This window comes from Sycon ciliatum, chromosome 6 (genome assembly GCF_964019385.1).
Source record: "Sycon ciliatum chromosome 6, ocSycCili1.1, whole genome shotgun sequence".
NCBI lineage: Eukaryota > Metazoa > Porifera > Calcarea > Leucosolenida > Sycettidae > Sycon > Sycon ciliatum.
In genome coordinates, this window is record NC_088648.1 from 30,564,889 (window position 1) to 30,586,554 (window position 21,666).

The 21,666-nt window shown below is 44.9% G+C and overlaps 3 long non-coding RNA genes across 3 annotated transcripts; 2 read left to right on the forward strand and 1 right to left on the reverse strand.

Moving 5' to 3' along the window:
* Positions 1 to 1,242: 1,242 nt before the first annotated feature.
* Positions 1,243 to 6,213, forward strand: LOC135818942 (uncharacterized). The gene is made up of 2 exons (XR_010553832.1): positions 1,243 to 1,716; positions 5,630 to 6,213. It is a non-coding gene; the product is annotated as an uncharacterized LOC135818942 (long non-coding RNA).
* Positions 6,214 to 13,337: 7,124 nt separating this feature from the next.
* Positions 13,338 to 15,912, forward strand: LOC135818943 (uncharacterized). Its single transcript, XR_010553833.1, has 2 exons — positions 13,338 to 13,576; positions 15,441 to 15,912. It is a non-coding gene; the product is annotated as an uncharacterized LOC135818943 (long non-coding RNA).
* A 1,333-nt stretch (positions 15,913 to 17,245) lies between these two features.
* LOC135818944 (uncharacterized) lies at positions 17,246 to 20,230 on the reverse strand. The gene is made up of 2 exons (XR_010553834.1): positions 19,996 to 20,230; positions 17,246 to 17,971 (listed from the first exon to the last, which is right to left on the reverse strand). It is a non-coding gene; the product is annotated as an uncharacterized LOC135818944 (long non-coding RNA).
* Between the last annotated feature and the right edge of the window lie 1,436 nt (positions 20,231 to 21,666).

Consider the following 21,666-nt stretch of genomic DNA (forward strand, 5'->3'; position numbering starts at 1 on the left):
AAGAAGTCACACTCGTCATAGCAAGAGGACTGTATAGCATCGACCAGCATATCCGAGAAGAAGGACAATTGTACCGCCGTTTGGGAAGGGGGTCGATACATGCAACATACAAGAATAGGGTTAGGGGTGCATTGAGACTTAACTTCCACCCAGGTAGATTCACAGCCCTGACGCTGCAGGTCGGGCCTGTGGAGAATATGTTGAAAAGCATCAGTCCGGACAAGCACCGCGACACCACCATATCCTCTAGTGAAAGAGTGTGCATTTCTGTTCTCGTGTGCTGGTCTGTCTCTTCTGAAACAGGAATAGCCCGGTACATGCACGGAAACAGATGGGCACAGCCAGGTCTCCGTGAGGCAAACAATACTTGGCTTAGTGCTCTCCAGAACAATCGAAAGTTCAGCTAATTTATTGACGAGAGACCGACAATTCATGGTTATCAGCGTTAGGTCGGATTCTGATCTGGGGTAGAATGGGGTAGCATGCAAGTTGAGGGAAGACATAGACAACATGATTATGACGAGGAACTATCACCACCACGTTCAGTCACATTGGTACCGTCGGCAAAGCGCCACTTACGGACGGTGTGGCTAATTGTTGCCGGCCAAAATCCTGCACTGAGTATTTTGCCTTCATCCGTCGCTAGGACAGTCAGTCGTGCATATGCTGTGCCAAAGGTCCGGGATTCGCTAATACTGCAATTGAGCACCTCAACCTCACGGTCCTTGCACCAGTCAGTAATTGCGTTAGCGCTACACTCCATGTGGACATTGCCCACGTAGAACACAGATTTCGCGACTTTTTCTACGCCTGTAAGGATGTTGGGGTTAGCTGGGGCCACAGGCTTCACGTACCGGGACGTGACCCGACGCCGTACAACTTCGGCCCAGCCATCCGAACTGCTTCCCGTATTTTCACTTGTACTAGTTGTAGCCAATGTTGATCTGGTTGGTGCAGCCGGTGGTGTTTCAGTGCGTGATGAGGTCTGGTGTACATGTGTCGATGTTGAGGTATATTATGCTCCGCAGGCCGCGAAAGAGAGCCCGTTACCTGGACCCCTACTCGCGCGGGTAGAGCGAAACTGAGCACCCTGGGATGCGAGCAGCTTTTTAGTACTCCCGGGTCCAACCAAAATCTCACCACCAGGCCGGGATGATCAAAACGTCTGCCGGGTCTGCAGCCTACAAACGTGGATCTGCCGACACTGGAGGTATATTATGTATCAGATTGCAACGACCAGGAGGCTCTTAGTAGTGGCTGCAAATGACCGATATCCGTCACTTGCAGCTGTGCATCAGAGACCTGTAGCTGGCCTGAAGAGTTGTAAAATTACTCCTTCGTAGCCGGGAGAGTCAGAGCGAGGGCGATTCACGGCTTGGTCAAAAAACTGTCGGCCTGGAACGTAAACGTGGATCTGCCGACACAGTTCACCTGGTTCACACGCCTGACCTGGCATGCTGCCTTGCGTGAAAGGAACATTTTTCCGAAAGCAAGCTTCTTCTCCAAAATTCGAAATTTCTTTCCAAAAATGCCGTCGTCCTTGACCTCGAAGCTGAATGTTGTTAGGACAGAAAATTAGCGAAGATGTAGCCGACCCATTCTGGCAAGCCGTGTGCCCTCTGGATATGCAGTTGTTCGCCATGGTCAACAATCTTCTTCTCCTTCGTTCGTACTTTCACTTTCCTGACCACGAATATAAGCGGTACCCATGCTCAGGTTAGTGTTTATTTGTCTGTCTATGCACATACATGTAATACAATGTACTGTTCGTGCTGCAGGCACTGGCCGATCATGGAAATAGAGGAAGCAGCCAGCTTTCTTTGAATTCTCATCCTTTCAACAAAAATATGACTGTACACACTTTCCTTGGCTCCTTTTTCCCACCGCCACCATGCATGCTTTTCAAATTTGTGTTTGCTTTGGCAGTGGTTTCATGGGTATCCTTCAGCCTTCCCTGGCATTCAAAATTCAGAATAGTTTCCACCCAGGTGCTAGTGCCTCTGTTCTGCTTAGCACATTGTAGTCAAATTATTTGCAACTGTCCACCACTGCACTCTTGGCTCACATTCACCACACCATAGCGAGGAAGTTTGTTCTTGGATAGATGTCTGGAGGATGTAGAGCATCTATCCAAGAACAAACTTCCTCGCTATGGTGTGGTAAATGTGGGCCAAGAGCGCATTGAGGAGAGGTGGACAGTTTCAAATTATTTAGCCACATCCGATCCTTTCTCCGATAATTATGGACATGTTTTATTATACCGGTATATTAAATGGCCACTCATGCTTCTATTGAGAGGTAACACCATTCAGGAAACTGAGGAAAGCCAACCGGTGTTGCACAGGATTTGAGGTTGGGAAGAAAAGATGTTCCGATAAAAGAACTGCGAGTACATGGGAAACGTATTATGGAAAGGGCAGTCTGAGTCGAACTAGGATCTCCTGTTCCAGAGCGTGAATATGAATACCGTAAAGTCGCGGATAAAAGCCGGGTTTGCATACAAGCACATCGCAGATAGAAGCCTGAAAATCAAACGGGTCGAATGCATATAAGCCCGTCGCGCGTAGAAGCCTTGCTCTATGCAAGCGCGGATCAGGTGGGTCAAGAGTGCATGCGCTATGTATGGTGCATAGTAAAACTGCCGCCATACCGGTAGTCAGTGGTAGATCTACGCGTGTCGCAAGTAGAAGTCTGGCATACAAGTCTGGCAAAAATATCAGTGGTGCATAATAAGCATGGTTTGCATTAAAACCTGATGGAGAAAGCGGCTTATGTGCTTATATTATAAGCCCGGCTTTTATCCGCGACTACGGTACAGTAGAATGCCGATATTCCGAACAATCACTTATTCGAAATGCCAGTTTTCAGATTGAGGAGCTAGAGTGTGTCTAGTTCCTGTGAAGAGAATGTGAGAACTGATGGAAACGTGAAGGAATGTGCAAGTCTTAGATGGATGTGTGACTGCTCCGTTATCCGAATTTTTCCCCATCCGAACCCCCTGGAGAAAGCGTGCGCCCGAGGGGTGCGGACAATCTACACTCTGCTGTAACAGTTATGTACAATGCGTGCCAATGCACATTGGACAACGTTGCAAATGTAGAATTGTAGGTGGACTGTGGTTCACATTAGACGATCGGAGTACCCCCACCAAACGAAGAGAGCTCAACATCACAAGGTAGAGCTTGCATGTACTATCGAAAAAGAGTACATATACCATTAGCTGATGTTGTTAGTGTGCGTTACGAAGTCTGAAGAAAATGTTGAACGATCTCGGCTGGGATGACGGCTACACCTTAGCTCAGTGATTAGAGCATCGCTGGCCTCAAGCGAAGGTCCCTGGTTCGAATCCTGGTGGTGACAGTCAATTTTTTCTTCAGACCTTTCCCGTTTGTGCCTTTCCCTCTAACCAGTGAATATTACTGTTAGCTTCGTACTTTGAGTGATTATCACTTACAGTTACATATACTTGATAATTTCTTAGCGCATGAAAATCGGAGTCAGTACCACAATATTCCTCCCTCACTATAATGAGTCTAGATACTTTGAATGTGGAACAGAGTCCAGGACAGGATCGTCTGCTCTATCCGAATTATGGCCTGGTTGCAATTTGTCTATTTACCAGCAGGTACATCGCACCAGGGAGTCATAGCACCTACACTGTAGGGAGACTACACAATACTTTATAGAACTTTGGGTCAGGATTTGGAGGTTCTCCGTGATCTGTGCAACCCGCGATCACGGCCTTGACCTACTGACCCTGAGAACGGCCCAGGTTAGCAATACCATGTACGAGCGTGTATAGATCTGCCCAATGGTGCCCCAAGGGTGGCTGAAACAGGAACCCCTGGGTCGAACCCCATGTCATTTAGCTTTACAGTCGCCTGTGCCGTCTACCTAGATGCTACAACTCCCTGCGTTGCACCCAGTAAATGCAGCACATCAAGTATACAGCCATGTAGTGTTGGTTGTCACCTGTTCTGATCGTGTGATATCACAAACAATCTTCTACGGTCCATTCATTTTTAATCTGGTACGTTAGGGGCCGTCCATAAGTATCTATCTTTAACAGATTGAGTATCTTTGAAACGAGAAAAAAAATCGTTCATGGGCGGGTGGGTCAAGAAGGGTTTCGTAATGAAAAATATTGATAGCTGAAACACTAGTCCATTCCAGCTATTTTTCGTTGAGGGGTGAGTAGGTGGGGGTGGGGGACGGTCACAAGTTACTCATAACTAAACTTTTCATTTCGTGAAAATTATCGATAATGCCGGGTCCATAATTGTCGATCTTTTACACGAAGAGAAAAAGTTTCGTTTGTGGGTGGGTCAAGGGGAGTTTCGTTTCGAAAAAATATTGATATTACAGACATCAATCGGGGGGGGGGTGGGGGGTGGAGGAGGGTCCTTCTTTCATTTCGTGAAAATTATGGATAATGCTGGATAGCTCCTTTTAATAGTCTATGCAATAAAATAGTTGTTTTCTTCACACAGTACCGTAAAGTTTAAACAATATCCGGCCATGTTTGTACCGAACATTTTTTCGAAAGGTAATTTCTCAAATGTTGCCTTGAGTACATTCTCAGCAACATAGCGGGCCAGTTTCAAATAATTGGACTGCAAACTTGCATCGCTGGTTGTTGCAGCTCCATCACAGGTCGTATCACGGGAAATTGAGTCCAGCTTCACTTCTAGGTTGGGTGACACGTGATGGGCATCACTTCCTGCATGCTGGTGCATGTGACTCAAGAGCTCTGGCTGGCAAGCAGTTTTAGACTACAGGTGCAATACAATATTTTTCTGCGATGTGCTATGCATTGTGCATTGCATTTCTCGAGAGACACTTCATGCTATGTGAAAAAAAGAATTTCGCTCAACGTGGTATTGTGCATCATGCAGTGCAACTTTCCCGCAAAAATGGACTCAAAGCACCTTATAGCTAGCTGTGGTTCACAGCAAAGATTTTCCTATTTGCGACTCTTGGTTTAATGGGTGCAGTAGCATGCATGTGCCTGGTGATATTGTTGCAATGGATCATAGTGAGGGCGTAGCAGTACTTGTGCACTGATAGTTGGTAATGGCATGAGTACATAACCAAGAGTGGGCAACTCGATGATCCCTCTGCCCATGGCAGAAAGTTTCATCACTTCGGTTTTTGTGGGCCATTGGGCTTATTAATACCATCATGCGTAGCCAGAGATCAAAACTTGTACATCACAGCTACGGTAGTTGAAGCAGAACAATGAACTGTGGATCCATGCCTACTGAACCTGATGAAACACTCTATCTACATGGCACATGTAGAAATATATGCGCGCTTGCTCATAATCATTGGATTTAGAAGCCGATCGCACCTTATGTTAGTAGTTGCACATTCTTAGCAGTTATGTAGTTTGATAATAACGTTACGATAGATTATCAATACTGGTGGAAACGTTATGCTGGTTGCATATTTTGTACCCGGTGTGCCATGACTAGGCATGCTAATTCATCGGATATTAGCAAGTTTGCCTGCCTGCTGGGTGTTGTATCTTAGCTTCACTGTACTACAAATACGATAGGCTCAGTTTTCCTAAATTGCTTCTTTATAACATCCAGTTTGTTTTGCTGCAATCTTTTCACGTGTTTTGCAGGATTGTAGCCAAGGGTGAATACCATTATCATGAGCGAAGGTCTCTGAGAACTCATGTCTGAAGGCTGGTCATGTTGGCCCAACGATGACTTTCATTGCCTGTATCCGCCACCTTCATACTGGAATGAACTGGAACATGTTCACTCTCTGTTTCTCATGTGGAAGGACAGAACAGATTGTTTGTCTGTCTCTGTGGATCACCGAAGGCTGAACAGTACAGTTGGAAGAATATTGGATCTCACGAAGTGACTGAATTTGAAGCGGCTGACATGCATCTGCACAGCGCTTTCTTTCTGAGATTTGCTTCAAGGCAGGTTATTGTGTACAATTTTGTCCACAGTATTCCTATATTTGCCAAACGTATTTCTCTGATAGTATTGTGACTACACACGCGCAATGATCTCTCCGTCATCAGTCTTTCGCAATGATGTGGCTCACTGACGACAGCATGCATAGCCATAGATCAAATGAGCAGCTAAGGTAGTTGAATCACAAGAATGGATCAATGCATCCTGAACCTGGTGTACTGCCTATATGCACCCTCAGTAGTATTTGTAACGTGTTAACTATGAAGTATCAACATTGCTTCTCTTCTATGTGGGTGGTGTGAGTGAATGTCAGATGGTCTGTACTGCCATGGCCGATGGTGTTCACTGGAAGATGTTGGGTTGGACCATTGTGCCCTCTTGCAATATGCTGTTGCAGCCTGAAGGCAATGAAAAAGTTCGAATGCTGATCTGCTTTCAAGCGTAGAATGTTACATTATGTGCATTACATATTTGCATAATTATGTTCTGTACTGGAGTGTGAATGTGTGGCAAGGGCATGCACATGTAAGTATATCGCACTGCAAACAGCCTAAGAGTTCACGTGGTGTGTGATAAGTACACTTTTGGAAAGTGCGTGGCAGGGTCGAATCATGTAATGTTGAAACAGCCTTCGTGCTCCTCCCTGAATGGCTGCACAAGTAGAAATCTCCGTCTTCCTTTGCTTCTTTTTGCTTGAGCTGGCATGGTGGTCGTAGAGTTGGAAATTGTCAAATATGATAACAATCATTGTTTGGTCTGGAGACAAGAATGCATTTGGATATTTGTCCCAGGACTGCATGGCTTCCCAAACTGCATGTTGAATGCCATAGATGATTATTGTTCGGTTCAAGAAAGGACTCGTGGGTCTGTCTGGCTATTGTGAGCTCTCGCTAGTCCATTTCCATAGCACTTGCTCTGGATTCACTCGCTGGAATATTCTCAGTATAGAACAAGAAGTTTAGAAAACCTACTGGTGATATTAGTATGTTATACTAGTTTCTCCGCACTGTAACGCAGCTTTTGTTATCACACACATGCGGGTTATATAGTTTATCTACAATCCAGCATGATGTTCTTCCAAGAACGCCCCCGGCCTAGGCCCTCGGAACGACGTTCTTTGGTGTGCAACATCACTTATAGTTCTAAATCTTAGAATTACCGGTAAGCGCAGGATTTTAGTGATCACGGTTCCAAATGCATGTCATTGCACTCCACCTTTGGGACTTATTAAACATGTCATTGCACTCCACCTTTGGGATTTATTAAGAGCTGTATGCATGCCAAAGCTTGTCATAAAAGAAGAGCAGACTTAAATAGGCATCTTGTACGCATGATTTCTAACATGTAACATCCCTGCCGAAGAGTGTTCTTCCATACTACAGTAGAGTCGAGCGTCCAAGAACGTTGTGTCCAAGAGGTTAGCCTGGGGTGTTCTTATTTTTCAGCCATCCGGCTGCGCTCTTGTAGCATGTTCTTAGAAACAATCATGTTAGGATCATAATTATGTATCCCGAAAGCTACCGGAAAACCAACACCGCCATTCCTTTAAACTTAAGGTGGTGTTCTTAGCATTTCAGGCTGGACATTCTTGGGCAACACGTTCTTCGGCACCTGACTCTACTGTAGTACTGTACATGAAATACAGCTGCTACAACTGTAGTAATATAGAATGCTGATTATCCGAATGATTGATTGTCCGAACTGCTCAGGCTGCATGGCAGCAGGCTGTCATCAACATGCATCCCATGATAATTTCGAAGAGCTGGAGTGTGTGCCAAAAAGAATGAGAAATGAAAGTATGCATGAGGAAATGAGTATGTTTTAGATGAGTGTTTTCCCAAGCCCTTATCTGAACATACATGCACTCGATCGCCATAACCCCTGGCACACAGCACACAGCTTCAGAACCTGAGAGAGTATGATATGGGTATGTCACAAGTACTCCCAGGTCCCGAAGCTTTCGTCTCAACAAAGGATCATAATCGACGACTTGTAATGAACTACATTTTGGTAGTATTATACCGTACTTGTTTACGAATGAGTTTAAAGCATGAGAACTATCCACAGCAGACATTCTCACTGTTCGGAGTTGCCAAAAAAGTGGTGCATGTACAAATCAGGGATGGGTACAATACAGTGTACCAACATCTGAGGTGAGTCTATCAGGAAAGTGAATGTCGTCCACTCTATAAAATGGGATCCCTCAAGAAAGATGGGATTTTGCAGCCATGGACGTTTCCAGCCAGGTGACTGTATATACAGTGATCTAAGTTATGCAAAGCTTGACATGAATGATTGGCTGGACACGTCGAAGAGAAGGAAGAGAGAAGCAGACCAACCTTACACCAGCTGAGTGTAGTGGCCCAAAACAACAAACTAATTCTGTGTGGCCTTAGAGGAGCTGGGCAAGATGTGTACAGTGAATTAAACAATACAGTAAACGTGGGAGAAGAAGTGACAAGACTGAGTATGATACACTGTGCCAGCACAGTGCACATACTAGTGCAACTGTTGGTGTAGTTACAGTTAGCCCACACAAGCAGGTCACTCGATTGTAGATACACAGAGCGCATTCTATATCATACAAAACATGTTGAGCTAGGCAGCAGTGGCTGGCATTTACTGACATGCACCAATGCCAATGCGCGGCTTGAGCAAATATTACAAGCCTCAGAACACCCATACGCCATTTTAGAGACAGAACAAGGCGATGAGTAAGCACCAAAGGATTATATGAATAGCGGCCAGGCAATAATTCAGGCCACTGCTGCTAATCAAGGACTAGTTACTAGTACTAGTATGTTGTCAGTGTACCCTGAAACGATGCAATCACAGCGAACGTGATACATGCACATCATGTTGCCTGGTTCTTGGTTAAAAGTTGTATCCTCAATGCTTGAGGTTTGTGGGGTCCCTCCAGCTTCTCAGAGTCCTGCACAAAAAAGATAAAAGCAAGTGCAGGTAGAATAATAGTAAGCTCACATAAAACCTCTTCGTCTTGCTAACAAATTTCGTGATTAAATCCACAGCATGGGAACGAGGCTACAGGCAAAAAAGTTCAACCATAATAATGCAAAAAGGCAACTTTAGCTAATCATATTTTTTGGCAGCAACACTATACTGTTTGTATAGGAGAGTTGGCTTGGTGCATTCATGCCAAATGAACTCCCTATAGTATTGTATTACTGTACTTCATCATTTTACTTGAGCATTCATTACCAGTAGCCCTAATGTCTTCTAACAGAGTGCGCAAGGTACTGCATATTCGGCGCATATTTTATTTTCGGCTAATATTGGCCTGTGCATTTTAATTCGGAAAGTGGTGGACATCACGCAACTGAATTGTAAATAAAAGGGGGTTTGTCAACTGACAACCGCATACTTTTTCGACATCACCAATAAAAGAATTTTGCGTCCAGCGCATGCGCCAGGAGTGAATAGCAACTGAATAGAGCGGTTGTCATTTATTTACTAGAGGAAACGCAAAAGGTAACAAGATTACGTAACCAAAGGTGAGAAGGCACTGAACGCACTGTCAACCTACGAATACAACCTCAGTGCAACAACGTGCTCTTTCTGCTTACACAAGCAGAAAGAGAAAGAGCATGTTGTTGCACTGAGGTTGTATTCGTAGGTTGTATTCGTAAGTTGACACTTCGTTCAGTGCCTTCTCCCCTTTTATTTACTGGGCATTTGTAGCCTAAAATTTGTTTTGCAAGGTTCAATGTGACAGTGTATACAGGCATCAGCAGCACAGGCTGAAATTTCAATGTGGCCGAGATGTGTTTTTGCCCTGGGGAGGCTGCAATTTAAAAGCGTCGACAATTTGCATACTTTACAACACAGTACTGAGCATGCGGTGAGCTGATGATGAAATGAATTGGAGGTACTAATAATGCTAAGGGATTCGGGGGCGCATCAAAGGGGTCAGCACCAAGGAATGGGATAGATTTTTGCCCAGTTCGGGTATGTATATTGGGTATAGAACGGAAATTATTGGCTAAGCCTCGGGCGACTCCTACCAGTATTGCCACCAATGGCCCATGGCTACTGATCTCTGTGATAGAAATGTGACGTGTATGTGAAACCAAAATATGACTTTTCAAGATGTACTGTAAGACATGCTGTTATAACGAGTCGCAAATTTAACGATTGTCCAAAATTCATAGGTTAACGAGAAGATATGTTAACAATTTTGCAGTATTCTGCCATATCCACACACAGCATATATGAAGCAGTACGGCCTCAACGGATCTATTATAACGAAGAAATGTCATCCGTTAAAACGTTAGATTTGCTTCCTCGTTATTATAATATATACTGTAAGACATGATTGTATATTATAAAAATTAATCATGTCTTACAGTATGTGCATTTTGTGAAGATCTGATGTAAGTCATTAGGGACACCTTGTTGGGTCTTGCCAACATTCAATTATTATGATGTTCATATCGATGCAATGACGTTAATGGAATTATCAGCAAGAATCAATAACCCCAAGAGTATGCAGCTTTGCACATGGAGTCTGCCACAACACGTTTACCAAAGTACATGAACCTAGACACGAGCTGAGGAATCAGCTGAGCTGCTGCATCATTTATGATCTGCTATAGTTTCCAGTCTCCATGGAGGTTTTTCTTGGAGACGTCGAATCTACAGTATTAGGTGTGAAACTGTTGTACTAAACCGCAGGAGATAGAATTTATTCAGCTCGGACAACATTTCACAAGCACGCCGATCAAAGCTTGCTACACTCCCGTTTAGTCAACTTAACGGCCCAAATAATGCTTGGGTCATGAACTCATCGCTGTTGGTCTTTCGAGGGTGCCTGACAATGGTTGTTAGTGCACAGCACCAGCCGGGCCAAATGACAAGATCAGAGACATAGATCTTCCTAGTTCAATTGCTGAAAGGTGACTTGTGCAAACGTTATGTAGCAAAAGGAACTGTACTATGGCACTACACGCCATTCACAATAATCAAAAATGCCCACTTGACAAAACAGAATTTCATCAACGGAGTCCCGGGATTTTTCTTCTGTACATATGCATTATAAAGTCATAGCATAAGGGAGACGGCACGGTAGACTTTCAGCCTAAATCATAACGAGGGCCAGCTGGGCAGCTCAAAAGAGAGCTCTATGCACTATTGGCAGAGTGGTATACATGAATAGAGAGTGACCACCCAGTGCATGAAGCTTTTCGTGTCACCCTAGAAAATTTCAAAAATCAATAATGTGGGTTCAACCCTGGGCTGCCAGTGACAGTTGCCCTAACTGCCTTAGGGGCAAGTGCGATACATACATGCTCGCATATAGCATCGCTTGACTGACCCATGCTTGGGGCCAGTGGGTCAAGTCCGCAATCACGAGTTGCATAAACCACAGATCATGTAGAATCTCCATGGATCCAATCTGTGTACTGTAAAAGCAGAAATTTTCAGTGGTGTAATATTTTCGGAATTCTCCAAAATCGGCGATTCGGTGGAGGGAAATTTTCGGTAATACCCGCTTTCCAGGTAAGGGTGCTAGTACCACTAAGTAGTACCGAAAAAGTTCGGTGCATTTTTTCGGTAAAAATTGTCGGCACCGAAGTTACCGAAAATAAAACACCACTGAAAATTTCCGCTTTTACAGTACATCATTTTGGGTATCATGATCTCGTGTTGTTTCCTTGGGTGCTACGACTCCCTGACATGCATTGATCCATGGAACGGTATGAATTGGGCGATTTCAGCCAATCAGTAGACGTTCTGAGAGGGGTATATTCAACGATACACCCCGCTCAGTTCACAAGGGTCGCGCCAAGAGTGAATATTAGAAGGAGTCTTGGGAAAGTGCCCTGGGAGAAATGGATTGCACCATTCTATACATGTACTGCATTCCCCATAATTTCCTCGTGCTATGTCCTCAGGAAAATATTTAACGTAGACCCTTCATATACTCATAGAATAATCCAAACGTATCTGCAGTCAACCACGGGTATAACAACCCACGGATAGTGACACTATCTTCAGACCTAGTAACAATATAGCCGTATATTTTCAACCCCGTGAATGACGACAACTCCCAAATCCCAACACTTTTCTCATGCCCGATCAAGGGTCGTTCGTTACCGGCAAAGTTAGCTGGATATGATGTCATGTAGTCATTATTACTTCAGGCAGGGACAATGAAATACCCCCCCCCCCCGCCCCTTTCCTGCAGAGGGAACAGTGCTGTGTCCAGGTCCGCATGCAGCATGGAGGTGCTAGTAAGTCACTGGCATTATTTTCTCTTGTGGATCGATGTACAGTGCGTGACAATGCTTCCATAACGTTAGTGGTGGTGGTGGTGGCGGGAGCATACTGCACTGCAGGGCATTACAGCACTGGCATACTATTATTTTCTCTTGCAGACGTGCCGTGCACGACAATGCTTCTATAATGGTGGTCACGGTGATGGTAGTGGTGGCGGTGTGGTGGTGGTGGTGGTCACAGTGGTGGTGTGGTGGTGGTGGTGGTGGTCACAGTGGTGGTGGTGGTGGTCACAGTGGTGGTGGTGGTGCTGCTGCTGGTAGTGGTGGCGGCGGTGGTAGTTGCGGTGGTGGGAGCATTCTGCACTGCAGGGCATTAAAGCAAGCTCGATTGTGCATGCATGGTGGCGGTGGGAAAGAGGTGCCAAGGAAAGTGTGTACATATTTTTGTTGAAAGCACGAGAATTCAAAGAAAGCTGGCTGCTTCCTCTATTTCCATGATCGGCCAGTGCCTGCAGCACGAACAGTACATTGTATTACATGTATGTGCATAGACAGACAAATAAACACTAACCTGAGCATGGGTACCGCTTATATTCGTGGTCAGGAAAGTGAAAGTACGAACGAAGGAGAAGAAGATTGTTGACCATGGCGAACAACTGCATATCCAGAGGGCACACGGCTTGCCAGAATGGGTCGGCTACATCTTCGCTAATTTTCTGTCCTAACAACATTCAGCTTCGAGGTCAAGGACGACGGCATTTTTGGAAAGAAATTTCGAATTTTGGAGAAGAAGCTTGCTTTCGGAAAAATGTTCCTTTCACGCAAGGCAGCATGCCAGGTCAGGCGTGTGAACCAGGTGAACTGTGTCGGCAGATCCACGTTTACGTTCCAGGCCGACAGATTTTTGACCAAGCCGTGAATCGCCCTCGCTCTGACTCTCCCGGCTACGAAGGAGTAATTTTACAACTCTTCAGGCCAGCTACAGGTCTCTGATGCACAGCTGCAAGTGACGGATATCGGTCATTTGCAGCCACTACTAAGAGCCTCCTGGTCGTTGCAATCTGATACATAATATACCTCGACACTGTGCTGTCGACGACATGTCCGGCAAGGCACCTCCTTGCGTGAAAGCAAGGAACGCTTTTTTTTTAGAAAGGAAGCTTCTTCTCCAAAATTTAAAATTTTTGAAAATTATTCCTTCTGAAAATATCATCGCGTTCTTGACCTCGAAGCTGACTGCTGAATGCGATTAGGAAAGAAGATTCCTGAAGATACACCAGACTGATTCTGGCAAGCCGTCTGTCGTCTAGATATGCAGTTGTTCGTCATGCATGGTCAGCAATCTTCCTCGTTCGTCCTTTCGTTTTCCTGACCACGATGATGACAAGCAGCTCTCATGCTCAGGTTAGTGCTGTACTTGTATGTCTGGGCACACAACACATCTGAGATTCACCCACTGACGTTATCGAACTGAAGAATGCAGCAAGGGTTCCTCGGATTCTCTTGATTTCGGAACAAATTTCCTTCACTTTCACCCTCTCAGTCTCTTCCCCATGCCCTCCATGCATGCACAATCGAGTTTGCATTTCAAATGTTGTTTTTACTTTGGCAGTGCGTTCGATAACGTTAGGACAGTCTAAGTTAGGTGTTCTTCTCTTCAGGCTTATTGGACGTGTACAAATTCTAAAAAAATAGCTTCCATATGCTAAACGCAGATCCCTGTGAATACGGTTCTGCTGGGCAATGATGTTTACACCAATCTACACTCTATGCTGTCACAGCATCCACAACTGATCCTCTCTCTCTGAATTAACTATTTGATAAAGCCAATCTTTAAATCGCTGTTGCATAGGATCTCGGGTGGGAAGAAGCGATGAATCGATACATGGCATTGGGAAGAAAAGAAGAACAAATTCACATTGCACGTGAGACTCGGTTAGAAAGACTGAGTTTCTGCATTCATAAGAATGTCACACCCCGGGGATCATGATAAAGAAAACATATGTCGTGAAAATGACTGAAAGAACCAAAGAAGTATTTGATCTTCCAGCCAGCTTAGCCTGGTACTACCATACTAGCAGTGCTACCAAGTACCAGCCCTCCATATTTTCTGTATTTGTACGGAAAATCACTCCTTGTGCGCACTACAGAAATTGAGCAAATGGTATAGAAAATCGGAGAGGATCAATGAGCTGTGTAGAAGCATTGCAAGTGTAAGCTGAGTCATGAATAGTCTTGTACCAAAGCGAGTGCATGCCGTACCACAACAACATGTACATGTAGCACAAAAATAATAATGTCGTGAGTGCAAGTCACACATGTTTTACACTACCAAATGCAGCCACCGACATGCATGTGCGTGTCAAAAAACATTACAGTGCAAGTATGCATGCAATGTACACGGCAGTACGCAAAACACTGCAAGATACGGAAAATCAGAAGTCTGAGTACGCAAAACAGACTCAATTGGTGGGCAGCTCTGTACTGGCCTGTACGGAGGGAGTGAATCTCAATGTGTGCAATGCACGCACTTTGGCCGACAGTGAAAACTATGCAAGTCGTGTTGGTTTGCAGGATGAATGTGAGTCCTTTTAGACAAGCGCCTTAGTGGAGTAGCCCACCGAAAGAAGAGTACTTGACACCGCGAAGTGGAGTCTGCGCATACAACAGTGAGGGGGTAAAATTAGCTATGACTGATTCTGCATGTGTTCTGCATGTGTGTCACATTACACTAGCAGATAGGCACACCTGTTGTTCCAAAAGATGCTTATGTCAGTGTCTGAATATGTCGTGTACCAGGTAATATTGTTGCCAGGATCTCACGGTGAGAGTCAGACTTGAATATGGTATCAATAGATTATCAATATCATACATCACCATGTACCACCCAAAGTATAATAGCCGAAGGACCCGTTTGTGTGGTGGTGTATGATTTCGTGAGCAAGATGAAGTGGCTACAGATGTGTCTTATATAACACCCTAAGAAAAGATCATCAATTCTGGGGAAAGTGATTCTGGTAGCATGTTGTATCCAGTGTGGCATGACAAAGACTCCCTCGATTTAGCCTGTGGAGAATCCGTAAATACATAAATACAATACATACAGGCATCGCAACCTTCGGATTATATGCTCTTTTGCTTGCCTCCTGGAGTGTGGTTGTACCTTGGTTCACTGTATTAGAATAATAGTAGACTTTGTTTTTCGAATTCGTTTCTATAACATTAGGTTTCTTTCTGTTGCTGCTATGTCTTTTCATGTGTTTTACAGGATTGCCATCTGTTGATGAATACCACTCTGAGGCACTCTCACGAGCGAAGGTGTTTGAGAATCCATGTCGGAATGATGGTCATGTTGGCCTAAAGGTGCATTACATTGCCGATACTCGCCACCTCCACCCTGGAACATGTTCAATTTCTGTTTCTCGTATGGAAGGACCGAACAGGTTGTTTTCCTGTCTCAGTGGACCACTCAAGACTGAACAGCACTGATGGAAGAAGATTTGCCGTGAATCTCGTTCACATAATCAGCCTGTTTAATTGCTGTACTGAGGTGACTGCTTCATAACAATGACCATGCAGCATTAATTTTGGATAGTATTGCAGTGCCCCTAAAATTGGAGAATATCGAATTTCTCTGATAGCATTGTGATTCATTTGTGAATAAACATCACTACTCTTTTTGAGTAGCATAGCAATGACAGAGTTGGTTTAATGTATGACAAAATGGAGCCGCTTTTTAACTTAAACCTGTACTATAATCAGTACCGCCGGAAGCAGTTTTTGATTGGTCCGGTAGTTTCATGGCGGGTACACACGTCCTCCACGGTAGGAAACGTTTGTTGGTGGCCAACAAGTTGGTCTGGTGATAACCTGACCAACCAGACCGGCGGGCCTGATAATTGTGGGGCTCATGAGCAGCCCAAGTACTTAGTATGGTTTTGGACATGTCCCCAGTTAACCAATGAGAATAACCGGAAAACAAGGGGGGCTTTAGATACCGGGCTGACTTAACAAGAGGCAGGATAAGCGCGTTACGGGTTGAGCTTGTCGAAAACCAATTGTACTTCATTATGTGTGAAGGGGTTTTATGAAGAAATATTTTATGAACCAGTGTACAGAGATGGTGCTTATGACGAAAGGAGAGAGGAGAAGTGTGTGAAAGTCGATAAAGGGCATCCGAAGGAACACATCGATCCTTGTTGTAAAGAATATTAAGTATAAATCTATGGTTGAAACCTACTTCCCCAAGCGTTCTCTGTTAAGTATAAATCTATGGTTGAACCCGACTTCCCCAAGCGTTCTCTGAGGGGACCGAGGTCTACTCTATCAGGTCATGTATTCTGTGAAGTGACATGACCATTCGTGGGGACCTTGCTCATAACTGCAAAAGTCCTCGTCTGATTTTTCCGCATCAATTGAACGTTATACATGTGCATGTAGTGAAAGCCACATGCAAAAGGCTGTTCCATGGCACTCATCTGCCACCAAGCTCTGGGTTCATTGGCTGAAAATATTCTTCGGCACAGTAAAGTCGTGCGCCCAAGAACGTGGAAGCCTACAGAACATCCAACCTGGAATACTAAGAACACCACAGCCCAAAATTAAGAATTGCGGTGTAGGTTTGTGCTGTTGTCAAACACCGGGATTGTTATGTTGCACATGTATCTGAGCTTTACCACTACATACACGTCTGTCTTTACACAATTACCAATCTGCAGACAGCATGCTGTTTCGTCCTTTAGTTACTAATGGACTCATCAATGCAGCACAGAGAAAATGAGGCAGGTGAATGTCCTAGGCTAGAGAGCATCAAATACAGGTATAGAATCATGCCTTGCAGATCTCGTTACGGCCCCTTCGATGCATGTCTGAACATTAGATGGCTGTGTAGCTTCAGTTATCTCAGAATATGTACTATTTATCCAGCAGCAACAACGTTGGTCACACAACTATTCACTATAATGAGTATGCGTTGGAACACTTTACCCCGAGTCATACTATAGCAGTGTATGCCATGCATGGGTTTACCTCACACACTGAATTTCATAATTTGACATCCAAATCACAGAAGAGTGGTGTTCCAAACTTTACGTAATTGCACTCCATGTCCTGCGAGCTACAGTAGAATACTTCAATAGAAAATTTCTTATAGCACGTTCTTAGAAACAAATCGTATAGGTTCGAGGCTGTCAACCCAGAAATTTGTGATTTCACAGCCATAGATGTTACCAGTCAGGTCACTGTATACAGTAGGTATGCAGAAGAAAATACTAGTAACTCTTTGTGGAAGAGCTGTGCCAAAATGTGTACAGTACAGTAAATTAATAAAAAATGAGAAAAGCAGTGACAAGGCTGTGCATGATGTAGATCTACTCGTACCAGTAAGTACAGTGCACCAGTGAAATTGTTGGTGTAGTACCGGTATACTACTATAATTATGGCATGGCCCATGCCACTACAATCTATTTGCAGTGGGCCGCAGTAGGCCAGTGCAACAGAAAGCATTTCAGAAGCTGTGTGCAATGTTAACATCTATGACATACAAGTAAACTGCCATATAGCACAATCGATTACTCTCAGCCCACATAAGTACAATGTAGGCCAATCAGTAGTATAGATACATAGAGCACACTCTACATCATACATAGTCGGCACCAAATCTATGTTGTCGATGTACTTTGCAATGATGACATGATGGCAAGCGTGCTTGATTCATCATAATATTGCCTTGTACTTGGTTGGAAGTTAGTTGTAAGTTCAGTGGTCGAGGTAAGCAGAGCTGCTCCAGCTTTCAGAATCCTGCATGAAAAAGGCAGAAAGCAAATGTAGGTATAATAGTAGCAAGCTGATGTAAAGAGCCTGTCTTTCAATGCAATAATTCTATCCACTGCATGGACAGACCTGGTGCTTCATTCACCTCTGTTTCTTGCTTTCTCAGAAAACCTACTTCCTCCTTCAGCCATCTAGCTCATGATATACATTAATTTTTCTTTATGCCTTTTCAGCCGTGGTCGACTTTCGCCCCTCCTGTTTGATTGGCAATTGCAGTCAACCTGGGGAATACTGACCCTCGATTGTGAATGAGAAAAGTGTCGCTATTCGCATTGTTGTTACTCGTGAGATTGGAAGTATGCAATCAAATGTTCACTAGATCTGAAGATTGTGTCGTTATTTGCGAGTTGTTTTGTAAACCCGAGGTAGATTATTCACAAGGTTGATTGTACATGCTATGGGATGTACAATAACTAACCAAACAATAATGGTGTAACAATGATTTGAGTCCATATCCAATTGGATGAACCTAGAGTGCATGATCCATTCCAGAAAGGCGACTTCAGTGAGTCTTGAATTGTCAGCAGCATCATACTTCCATCGAGCTTTTTTTCTTTTTCGAAACGACCCTCTCTTTTCAATTCGAACGAAGGTCAACATACGATTATGGCAGGCATGCACGCACTGATCTTCACTGTATACATGTGCATGTATACTGTACTGTAGTCTGTGCAGTCAACTAGTCGTGTTCCACTTGGCTTACGGTAAGTATCACTACAAGTGCATAGTAGCCCCCCCCCCCCCCACCCCGGGGAGTGCGCATGAACGGCAACTGTGAACTGGTAAAAGAATTATTCGACACCTTCGTTCGTTTCGATGGAGAAGGTTCATCTGGCAAATTGAGGCCTTCGTTTCACTCCTAGCCCCAGGAGCGAAATTTTCACTCCTTGGCTGCCTGTTTGAGCCGTCCTTGTGGAAGGGTTGATTTATGCATGCCCGCATATACATGTAGACCTTATTCAATAAACGTCACAATCACGTGAACCAGGGTCCCGGGAACCAGGGAGCGGCAAGAGACCTGCACTCAGTGCACAGTGGACTCGGCGTGGGAACATAGGAGTAGAAAAATACCGGTATTTTACTACTCCCTTGTACGAACTGGGCCTTTCTTGCCACTCGTTTCACGTACGCGTGCCCCAGCTTACAACAAATCCCTGGAGGCGAGTCCAAAAATCACGTTATCGAATAAGGTCTATAGAAACACAGATCACGTAGAACTACCCCATCCGGGGTCACAACTCACAACGTTTTGGGTACTTAGGTCTCATGTCGTCTCCCCAGGTGCTATGAATCCCTGATGCACATGTATCTACATATACAATGTAATCGTAACTCTACCAATATTGCGGACGATGACCCTCCCCCCCCCCCGGCAAACAGAAAGTCGCTATGTCCTGGCCGAGTTTATCTTTTAATTAAATGGTTTTCTCGGTTGGGATTTCATACCTGACAACCATCCCGATTTGGCCGGGACCGTCCCGATATCGAGGGCGGTAATAGGCACCCAAAAGTGCACTAGTTCCATGCCTCACCGCGAGCTTCTTTTGTATACATTTTCATGCCTAGGTATGTCATTGGATCTCAGGTTTGCAAAGGTTGGCAGGTATGGGATTTGTAGAGTGACCAGTTTTGACTATTGCCACCTGCTGTGCAGAAGTGTCATTCCTACATCCTGGCTGCAAACGTACCCCCCCCCCCCCCCCCCCACACACACACCACCACCAACAATGTTCGATCCTATTTACAGGACCTCACTCTATATGAAAGTGTAGCAGAGGCACTGCCAAAGTATAAAAAACAGCAATTGAAATGCAAGCTGCATTGTGCATGCATGGAGGGCATGGGGAAGAGACTGAGAGGGTGAAAGTGAAGGAAATTTGTTCCGAAATCAAGAGAATCCGAGGAACCCTTGCTGCATTCTTCAGTTCGATAACGTCAGTGGGTGAATCTCAGATGTGTTGTGTGCCCAGACATACAAGTACAGCACTAACCTGAGCATGAGAGCTGCTTGTCATCATCGTGGTCAGGAAAACGAAAGGACGAACGAGGAAGATTGCTGACCATGCATGACGAACAACTGCATATCTAGACGACAGACGGCTTGCCAGAATCAGTCTGGTGTATCTTCAGGAATCTTCTTTCCTAATCGCATTCAGCAGTCAGCTTCGAGGTCAAGAACGCGATGATATTTTCAGAAGGAATAATTTTCAAAAATTTTAAATTTTGGAGAAGCTTCCTTTCTAAAAAAAAAAGCGTTCCTTGCTTTCACGCAAGGAGGTGCCTTGCCGGACATGTCGTCGACAGCACAGTGTCGGCAGATCCACGTTTGTAGGCTGCAGACCCGGCAGACGTTTTGATCATCCCGGCCTGGTGGTGAGATTTTGGACCCGGGAGTACTAAAAAGCTGCTCGCATCCCAGGGTGCTCAGTTTCGCTCTACCCGCGCGAGTAGGGGTCCAGGTAACGGGCTCTCTTTCGCGGCCTGCCGAGCATAATATACCTCCGATGTTTGGGAAGTGCGGGTACGGTTGGTAGAGTGTGCGTTGGGGGGAGTACGAGTCCGAGTGACGGTTTCCCTCACCCCAGCCCCTGTACTACCTGAACTAGCTACACTACTGTACGTTGTACTCGGGGTTGTAGATTGTGCAATCAGGTTTGGACTCCCGCCTTCCTCAAGGTGTATCATCTTCGCCACGAGGCCATCAATGGTTGCTTTCATTTCCCTAACTGGCATACCTGATTTGCCGATGTCCATGGCGCGAAGTTGAAGTACAAGGTCCGGTCGGGCCAACGAGTCCACACCTGCAAGTCCTGACTTTTTGGCCAAGTCACGAATCTCCCCATCCAGCAGCAAGGCCAGGTCCATATTTGAGTTCTCCACCATATTAGGGCTGGGACTAGTTCCAGGTCCACCTATACTTACAAAAGTGGCCGAAAGGCTATTCCATAGATGGAAAGGCAGGAGCTAAAAACTTGCTTCCTACTCCTACGACTTTTCGTTTATACGTGTGGGCAATGCATGCATTCACGTGCCTTGGCTACCACCTTTTATGGAGTATGCTCTTCCACATTCTACCATAGACAGGTTGCAAAGTCGCCTCCGGAGATCCGTACCCGAGATGGCCCTGGAGACCGCCGAGCTCGGAATCGATTTTTCGGGGCAAAGAGACACATGGATTGATGTGTTTGTGTGTTTTGTTTTGCTTGTGACATGACTTGTGTTTCCTTCCTTTTAGTGTATTGGTAGTTGTTTGTTGCTGCCGACTTCTACTAGTAGTGTAGGAATAGAGTAGGACTTGTAGTAGTAGCAACGATAGTGTGGGTAGTCGCATGGATCTGCCGTTTGACTCTCTGAAACCTTTCAAAGGTTTGACGATTGGAACTATAAAGAGAATTTTTGGTAGTGGTAGAACGTTCAAGAGAGGGCAGAAGTTTGCAAAGGAGGGTTTTGTTCATGCTGTGACAATATCATTGTCTGAAGCGGACGATGATGCTGTAGTCAGTGCATTTTGTTGGGCAAGCAAGACGAAGGATAAAAAACACAAGGTGTTCCTGGCCATCAACTGCACTAACTTCGACCTGCTGCTTGGTTTCTTGGCATTGGCATTGGCGTTTTTGGGCTTAGACTTCGGACATTTTCTCAACAGTCTCTTTTCTGGAGCT